The sequence below is a fragment of the Mobula birostris genome, chromosome 13, assembly GCF_030028105.1.
Source record: "Mobula birostris isolate sMobBir1 chromosome 13, sMobBir1.hap1, whole genome shotgun sequence".
Classification (NCBI taxonomy): Eukaryota; Metazoa; Chordata; class Chondrichthyes; order Myliobatiformes; family Myliobatidae; genus Mobula; species Mobula birostris.
Window position 1 is genome coordinate 41,802,390 of NC_092382.1, and position 8,670 is coordinate 41,811,059.

General features: G+C 45.3%; 1 long non-coding RNA gene across 1 annotated transcript; it reads left to right on the top strand.

Annotated features, from left to right (window-relative positions):
• Window positions 1-1,210: 1,210 nt before the first annotated feature.
• Window positions 1,211-7,389, top strand: LOC140207565 (uncharacterized). Its single transcript, XR_011888585.1, has 3 exons — window positions 1,211-1,278; window positions 2,305-2,350; window positions 7,344-7,389. It is a non-coding gene; the product is annotated as an uncharacterized lncRNA (long non-coding RNA).
• Window positions 7,390-8,670: the final 1,281 nt, after the last annotated feature.

Consider the following 8,670-nt stretch of genomic DNA (forward strand, 5'->3'; position numbering starts at 1 on the left):
GAATCCGAATCAGGTTTATATTCTCTAAGATACTGTATGATTGTGAAATTTGTGTTTTTGTGGCAGCAGCACAGTGCAAAGGCAGAAAGAATAGCAAAAAATAAATAAAAATGGTTGGATAGATTTACATATAGATAGATAGACAGATAGACCGATAGATAAATAGATAGATCGATTCATTCATTCATTCGTAGATTGAGATAAATGGACAGATAGATAGATAGATAGTCGGACAGTTAGTTATAGAGATTGAAGCGTATCCAATTGACAAGCACTCAGCAGGTTGGAGACAGGGAGCATATTTTCCTTGCATCAAGTGTTTTGGATCAGGGATGTCAAACACACTCCGAATGATGTAAAATATCACGGACATATGGCCGATATGTTTTGCTTGTTGCAACAGTGCAACATGAAGACAGAAAGGTTGTAAATTAGAATAAATAAATATTTCGCTCGGGCACCAGCTGTAGGAAGAGGAAGTGGTGACATTTTAGTTCCAGTGAGCTTCACTAGAACTGAGGAGAGAGAGGAAAGCAGTGAGCTTGGGCATTGGAGAATGTCGATCAGCTTTGTAGCAACAAAATAAATGTCTCATTTCCGCTGAGATTGGATCATCTCATGCGGCAGGGAAATTATTTTATCTCAAATACGGAGATTCAGGGAAAAAAAACCTTGCTATGAAGCCCATATAAAAGGGTATCTCCGTCCCTCAGTTTCTTTCCCAATAGCCCACCTCTTCCAGCACCCATCCTTTTCCGCCTCTCTCCGCCCCTTCTCTCGCCCTTCTTCATTCCCTTCCCCACAGTGCTGTGTGCCCTTATTTTTCTAGTGTGGAGGAGATTAACTAAGACGTTCGACCCGATGGGAATTATATCCCGTGTATCAGATATTTCAATAGAGCACAATATCGATCCAAGATGCGGGTAAGCGGTTCGGCAGGATTGTGTAGAGACCAGTTTTTAACTATATATTTTGCTGGGGGGTCTGGAACCTGGAATACGCCGCAGAGTGTGTTAGGTGGAACGGTGCGTGGATGTTGAGACCATCGTAGTCCCTAGCATCGGGACCAACACACTGAAGTTGTGGCTTTGTAGCCTGGTATTAAGTACTAAAATGGTTTCAGTGTGTTAAAGGGTTGCTTGCTACACAACCAAGTGAACGGTCTTAATGCATTGGCAAATTCTGGGCAGTGACTGATTCTATTTCTCACAGTGTGATCATGCTGTCTCTATTTCTGCTGGTTGCCGCACTTGTCATCGAGGAGGGGTTGGGTGACAGGTAAGGTCTAAGCCAAGTTCCATTCCGTCCGCAACCCTACATCTGTCGGTCTGCCCGATTCCGTGCCCAGCTCCGCACCCTCCTCAGCCACGTCGCCGTCCCTGTGCCGGCTCTGTCCGTGTCCTGGTTGCCTCGCCTTCTTCCTCAATCCCACGTCCCTGCACCAGCTCCGCCTCTCCAAACCGCCCCGCGTAAATCCCTTTCTCTCTGCTACGTATCCCGGGACAAGAACGACAACAGAGGATAAGGATTGAACATTTGCGCCCAGTCACGTCAGTAACAGGAGACGCTTTGTAACATGCACTACAAGAGCTCCTAACCGAGCTCCTTTGATTAAAAAAAAAGAAGATAAAGCAATCGCAGTCAAAAGCCGAAAAAGGAGAGTTACTCTCGCACGTCCGACGACCAACCAATTCAACACGTCATCGAGGGGCTGCATACGCCTTTGCCACATGATCGCAATCGACCTGATATAGTCCCACCACTCCTCAGCCGCGTTTCCCTCGGCGCGACCTCGTGTTTTCAGTCCCAATCTCTCCCAGCCATATTCACTTTCTCAACTCAACACCTCTGTCCAGCTTCACTTGCTGTGTAGACTCTCTGGCATTCCATACGTCCACACTCACTAATCCTCTGTCCTAGCCCACCTTCCGCGCATCTCTCTTGAGGACCCCTTCTGCCCGTGCTGTCTACAGAGTCCCCTGTGGCATTCAAGCTCTGCCTACCTTACTGATAACCGCAGCATTTTCTATCGCTGCTCTACCCAGCGCCGCATCATACCTTCGCCCTGCTTTGCTCTCCAGCACAGCATACCTCACCAACCCAAACTCCTTCCCAACAACCCGCCTCCCACTTGTCCAGTGCACCCCTCTCTCAGTGTCGCTTCCTCTTACACTGGTGGTTTTTGGTCTGTGAGACTCCGTTGGCTCACTTCTGATGGACCATTGCCCTGTGAACTGTGTGGGATGACTGATTCCTGTGCTGCAACTGAGCTGTTTAATTCTCGCAATGTGTTTCTGCTTCCAGTCATTGTCTAGGTTCGGATGTCCTGTGCACCACTGAGGATTATCAGGTAATGTGTTCGCGAACATCACTGTTCCCTCCCTCCTTCAGACCGAGCCACCGTCTCTTCTTCAGTCGGATCTGTTCATTTATCGGATAACCCATCTCATCTCCAGGCAGCCACCTAGTCGCCTATCATAGCTCAGCATCTTCATCTGTGTATCCAATTAGCAGCCGGCGTCTTGCAAAAATCACACTCTTCAGGAACAGCCATGAGCATGCTCCTTCTCGTCACGTTGCATCATGACCTGGGGTGAATCACATCCGATCTTTCGTCACTGGTTCGGAACCCTGGAAACCCTTACCCCTCATACAGTGGTATCTGTAGCAACAGAAGGACAACAGACAATTAACCCCCACTTTGGCCTGGGAGGGAATGTGTGAAGGGTAAAGCAACAATTATAGGAAGGTTGCGCATTCTTTGGAGTGGGTATAGAAGCGCTCTACTAGATTACTCTACCTGGTTAGAGGGGAATGAAAGCATACGGACAGTGAGAAGGGAAGGGATATTAGTTCACTTAGCCATTTGATTACGAATTTAATAGACTAGACGCAATACGGTGATCCGAAGGACCCGTTCCTGTGCTCTGGTGTTCTATGTTCTATATTCTATGCTATATAGAACCATAGAACTATAGAACACTACAGCACAGAAAAAAGGTCATTCGTCCCTTTCAGTGGTGTGGCTTTGCTAGTCAGGAAAATGTTACAGCAGTGCTCAGGCAGGACAGATTAGAGGGCTTGTCTACCGAGGCCATATGGGTGGAACTGAGAAACAGGAAAGGTATGACCACGTTGATGGGGTTGTATTCTAGACCACCCAATAGTCAGCGAGAGTTGGAGGAGCAAATCTGCAGAGAAATAGCAGACAACGGCAGGAAACATAAAGTTGTGATAGTAGAGGATTTAAATTTTACACATATTGCTTGGGACTCCAATACTGTTAAAGGTCTAGACGGGTTCCAGTTTGTAAAATGTGTTCAGGATTTTTTTTTTCTAATCAATATATAGAGGCAACAACTAGAGAGAATACAATATTAGATTTCCTATTAGGAAACGAGTTAGGACAGGTGACGGAAGTGTGTGTAGGGGAATACTTTGGTTCCGGTGATCATAACCCAATTAGTTTCAACTTGATCATGGATAAAGGTAGATCTGGTCCTCGCGTTGAGGTTCTAAACTGGAAAAAGGCAAAATTTGAAGAAATGGGAAAGGATCTAAAAGGCGTGGATTGGGACAGGTTGTTCTCTGCCAAGGATGTGATTGGTAAGTGGGAGGCCTTCAAAGGTGAAAGTTTGAGAGTGCAGAGTTTGTATGTTCCTGTCTGGATTAAAGGCAAAGTGAATAAGTGTAAGGAATCTTGGTTCTCAAAGGATATCGGAACTCTGATAAAGATGAAGATGGAGATGTATGACATGTACAGGAAACAAGGAGGAAGTAAGGTGCTTGAGGAGTATAAAAAAGTGCAAAAATAAACTTAAGATAGAAATCAGGAGAGCTAAAAGAAGACATGAGGTTGCCTTGGCAGTCAAAGTGAAGGATAATCCAAAGAGCTTTTACAGGTATATTAAGAGTAAAAGGATAGTAAGGGATAAAATTGGTCCTCTTGAAGATCAGAGTGGTCGGCTGTGTATGGAACCAAAAGAAATGGGGAGATCTTAAGTCGGCTTTTGCGTCTGTATTTACTACGAAAACTGGCATGAAGTCTATGGAATTGAGGGAATCAAGTAGTGAGACCATGGAATCTATTCAGATTGAAGAGGGGGAGATGCTTGATATCTTGAGTCAAATCAGAGTAGATAAACCCCCAGGACCTGACAGAGTACTCCCTCGGACCTTGAAGGAGACTAGTGTTGAAATTGCCGGAGCCCTGACAGATATATTTAAAATATCGGTATCTACCAGTGAGGTGCCGAAGGATTTGAGGATAGTTCATGTGGTTCCTCTGTTTAAAAAATGCTCTAAAGATAATCCGGGAAATTATAGGCCGGTAGTAGGTAAATTATTGGAAGGAGTACTAAGAGATAGGATCTACAAGTATTTGGGTAGACAGGGACTTATCAAGGAGCGTCAACGTGGCTTTGTGCGTGGTAGGTCATGTTTAACAAATCTGTTGGAATTTTTCGAGGAGGTTACCAGGAAAGTGTATGTTGTCTACATGACCTTTGACGAGGTCTGGCATGGGAGGTTGGTTAGGAAGATACATTCGCTAGGTATACATGGAAATGTAGTAAATTGGATTAGACATTGACTCAATGGAAGAAGTCAGAGAGTGGTAGTGGAAGATTGCTTCTCTGAGTGGAGGCCTGTGACTAGTAGTGTGACTCAGGGATCAGTGCTGGGTCTATTGTTATTTATTATCTATATCAATGACCTGGATGATAATGGGGTAAATTGGGTCAGCAAATTCGCTGATGATACAAAGATTGGTGGTGTAGTGCACAGTGAGGAAGGTTTTCAAAACGTCCAGAGGGATTTGGGACAGCTGGAAAAATGGGCTGAAAAAATGGCAGATGGAGTTTAATATAGACAAGTGTGAGGTATTGCACTTTGGAAGGACAAACCAAGGTAGAACATACAAGGTAAATGTTAGGGCAATGAGGAGTGCAGTAGAACAGAGGGATCTGGGAACACAGATACAAAATTCCCTATAAGTGGCGTCACGAGTAGATAGGGTCGTAAAGAGTGCTTTTGGTACATTGGACTTTATAAATCAAAGTATTGAGTATAAGAGTTGGAATGTTATAGCGAAGTTGCACAAGGCATTGGTGAGGCCGAATTTTGAGTATTGTGTGCACTTTTGGTTACCAAATTACAGGAAGGATATAAATAAGATTGAAAGAGTGCAGTGAAGGTTTACAAGGACGTTGCCAGGACTTGAGAAACTGAGTTACAGAGAAAGGTTGAATAGATAGAGGTATATAAAATTATGATGGGTATAGATAGAGTGAAGGCAAGCAGGTTTTTTTTTCCACTGAGGCTAGGGGAGAATAAAAAGAAAAAAAACACAGGACATGGGTTAAGGGTGAAGGGGGAGAAGTTTAAAGAGAACATTAAGAGAGGCTTCTTCGCACAGAGAGTGGTGGGAGTGTGGAATGAGCTGCCAGATGAAGTGGTAAATGCGGACTCACTTTGAACATTTAAGAAAAACGTGGACAGGTGCATGGATGAGAGGTGCATGGAGGGATATGGTCCAGGTGCAGGTTAGTGGACCTAGGCAGAAAAAAATGGTTCGGCACAGCCAAGGAAGGCCAAAAGTCCTGTTTCTGTACTGTAATGTTTTATGGTTCTATGGTTCTGGTCTGTGCCGAAACTTCATTGCGCTGCTGCCATTGACCTGCATCCAGTCCATAACCCTCCGGAGCTCTTCGATCCATGTATCTGTCCAAATTATTCTTCAAACTTAAGAGTGAGCCCGCATTTACCACGTCAGCTGGCAGCTCGTTCCACACTCCCACCACTCCCTGAGTGAAGACGTTCCCCCTAATGTTCTCTTAAAACCTTTCCCCTTTCACCCTAATGCCATGTCCTCTCGTATTTATCTCTCCTAATATAACTGGAAAGACCCTAATCGCATTTACTCTGTCTATACCCCTCATAATTTTGTAAACCTCTATTAAATCTCCCCTCATTCTTCTGCTCTCCAAGCAGTAAAGTCCTAACCTGTTCAATCTTTCCCTCTAACTCAACTCCTGAAGACCCGGCATATCCTAGTAAACCTGTTCTGCACTCTTTCAATCTTACTGATATCCTTCCTATTGTTAGGTGACCATAAATGCACAGAACACTCCAAACTTGGCCTCACCAATGTCTTATACAACCTCACCAAAACATCCTAACTCCTATATTCAATACTTTGACTTAGGAATGACAGGATGCCAAAAGCCTTCTTTACTACCCTGTCGACCTGTGACGCCACTTTAAGGGAATCATGTACCTGAACTCCCAGATCGCTTTGTTCCTCCGCACTCCTCAGTGCCCTATCATTTACTGTATATGTCCTACCTTGATTTGTGCTTCCAAAATGCAACACCTCACACTTGTCTGCATTAAATTCCATCTGCCATTTTCTGGCCCATTTTTGCTGTTGGTCCAGATCCCTCTGCAAGTTTGAAAGCCTTCCTCGCTGTCCACAACGCCTCGAATCTTAGAGTCACCAGCAATTTTGCTGATTCATTATAATCTAGATCACTGATATAGAAAACAAATAACAATGGTCTCAGCACAGATCCCTAAGGCACACCACTAGTTACAGGTCTCCAGTCTGCGAAGCGATCATCCACTTCCACTCTCTGTCTTCTCCCACACAGCCAATTTCGAATCCAAATTAAATATTGAAACATACAGTAAATCCGGCGTTTGCATCGGCGCCCAATATATTCTAATGTTGAGTGGCGGGCAGTTTGCAAGGATCGGCACACTTCTGCTGCCGCCTTCGGAGCTCCACAAATTTCTAAGCCTGACACGTACGTCCACGGAATGTACAAGGCCCACCGGAGCACCCGAACTAACCCACGCGATTACAGAGAACAGCGATACTCTTTACAGCCGGGAGTGCGGTGATGGTCGTGTGCATAGAGCTATTCGCTACATTACGCTACCGCCCTGCCGGAAGTCCCAGAAGAGACTGATGCAACACACACAAAATGGTGGTGGAACTCAGCAGGCCAGGCAGTATCTATCATAGATGCTGCCTGGCCTGCTGCGTTCCACCAGTATTTTGTGTGTGCTGCTTGAATTTCCAGCATATGCAGATTTTCTAGTGTTTGCGTTTTTAAAGAGACTGATGTCACAGGTGCGGAGTACCTGGTGTACCTGCTCAGAGTTACTTGTGGCACGTTGAGCCTTTCGCCTCGTCAGTGCCGTGTGGCTGTACTATTTACCGTGAGATTATGGTCCCGCTTCACTGTCTGCTAATCTTGCTTCCCACCCCTCTCCGAGCCCCACACCACCGGCCCCGACTTCCAACTCCGCACAGTAACAATAGCATTGTATATCGACAGATCCGGCGTTACAAGGAATCGGTCTGGGTTGGAACACACGTGGATGCTAGCATCAGTCGCGTAGTTGACACTTCCATGCACATCCTAATGGACTATACAATGCGGGGCAACTCCGCAGGTAGGTTGGGAGTGTCGGTGGGTTGGGATGTCAGGAAAGAAGTGGTGACTGTCACAGCCCAGCTGTTACGCAGCTGTCCGCTCTGCATCTTCACCATTGCAGGGCGACCCAGTCTATGTGGCAGCGAGCAGCTGCATACCGCTCCCCCTCGCGATGTGCCTGCACAGTCATGTGGAAGTCTTTATCAAGTAATCGATCAGTTGAAAACAGCGGCTTTTTTTTCCAGAAGGTTAAGAGTGCTTGCAGTCCAAAGGCCTGAGCCATAATCCATGATGAATTCAGCTTTACTGGTAGCACCATATTCCAACAGAGTGTTTGTGAATGTGGAACGGTTATGGTAGATCAGAAAATCGGAGAGGATTGAAATCACAGCCGTGAATAAATTTCAGTTTAATAAAGAGAAAATTACAGTATCACCGAACATAAGAGTACAACGTGGCACAGACCCTCCAGGGCATGATGATGTCCTGACATTTTATCCAGCGTGAGATCAATTTAACCCTCTGTCCTGCGTAGCCTCCCTTTTAATTTCTCATTCGTGTGCCCATTTTGGAGTTTCTTCAATTCTCCGAAAGTATCTGTCTCATTCTACGCCCTTGGCCGCGCGTTCCACACACCCACCATTCTCCACGTACAGGAACCTGCATTATATTTCACATATATACCCCTCCAATAACCCTCACATCTGCTCCCTAGTGCTAGTCCTTATTACGCTCGGCAAAAGTTCAAGTCGTTTTTGTTTTTGTTTTTGTTTTTTTTTTTTCCTTCTTCTTCTGTTCTTCTTCTTCTCCTCTTCTTCTCCTCTTCTTCTCCTCTTCTTCTCCTCTTCTTCTCCTCCTCTTCTCCTCCTCTTCTCCTCCTCTTCTCCTCCTCTTCTCCTCCTCTTCTCCTCCTCTTCTCCTCTCCTTCTCCTTCTCCTTCTCCTTCTCCTTCTTCTTCTTCTTCTTCTTCTCCTTCTTCTTCTTCTTCTCCTTCTTCTTCTTCCTCTTCTTCTTCTTTTTCTTCTTCTTCTTCTTCTTCTTCTTCTTCCTAGTCGCCCAAACAGGTTCACAGGTCACTGACAGGAGCACGGAGAAACCTTTATCCTGGGTCAGGCTTTCAACTTGTACAGATCAGGTAGATGATTTATTTTCCATCTCAAACCCATTCTCGTGCGTTCTCCCCTTAACCTTTGACCCAATGAATATTCAAAAATCTAGCAACCTCCGC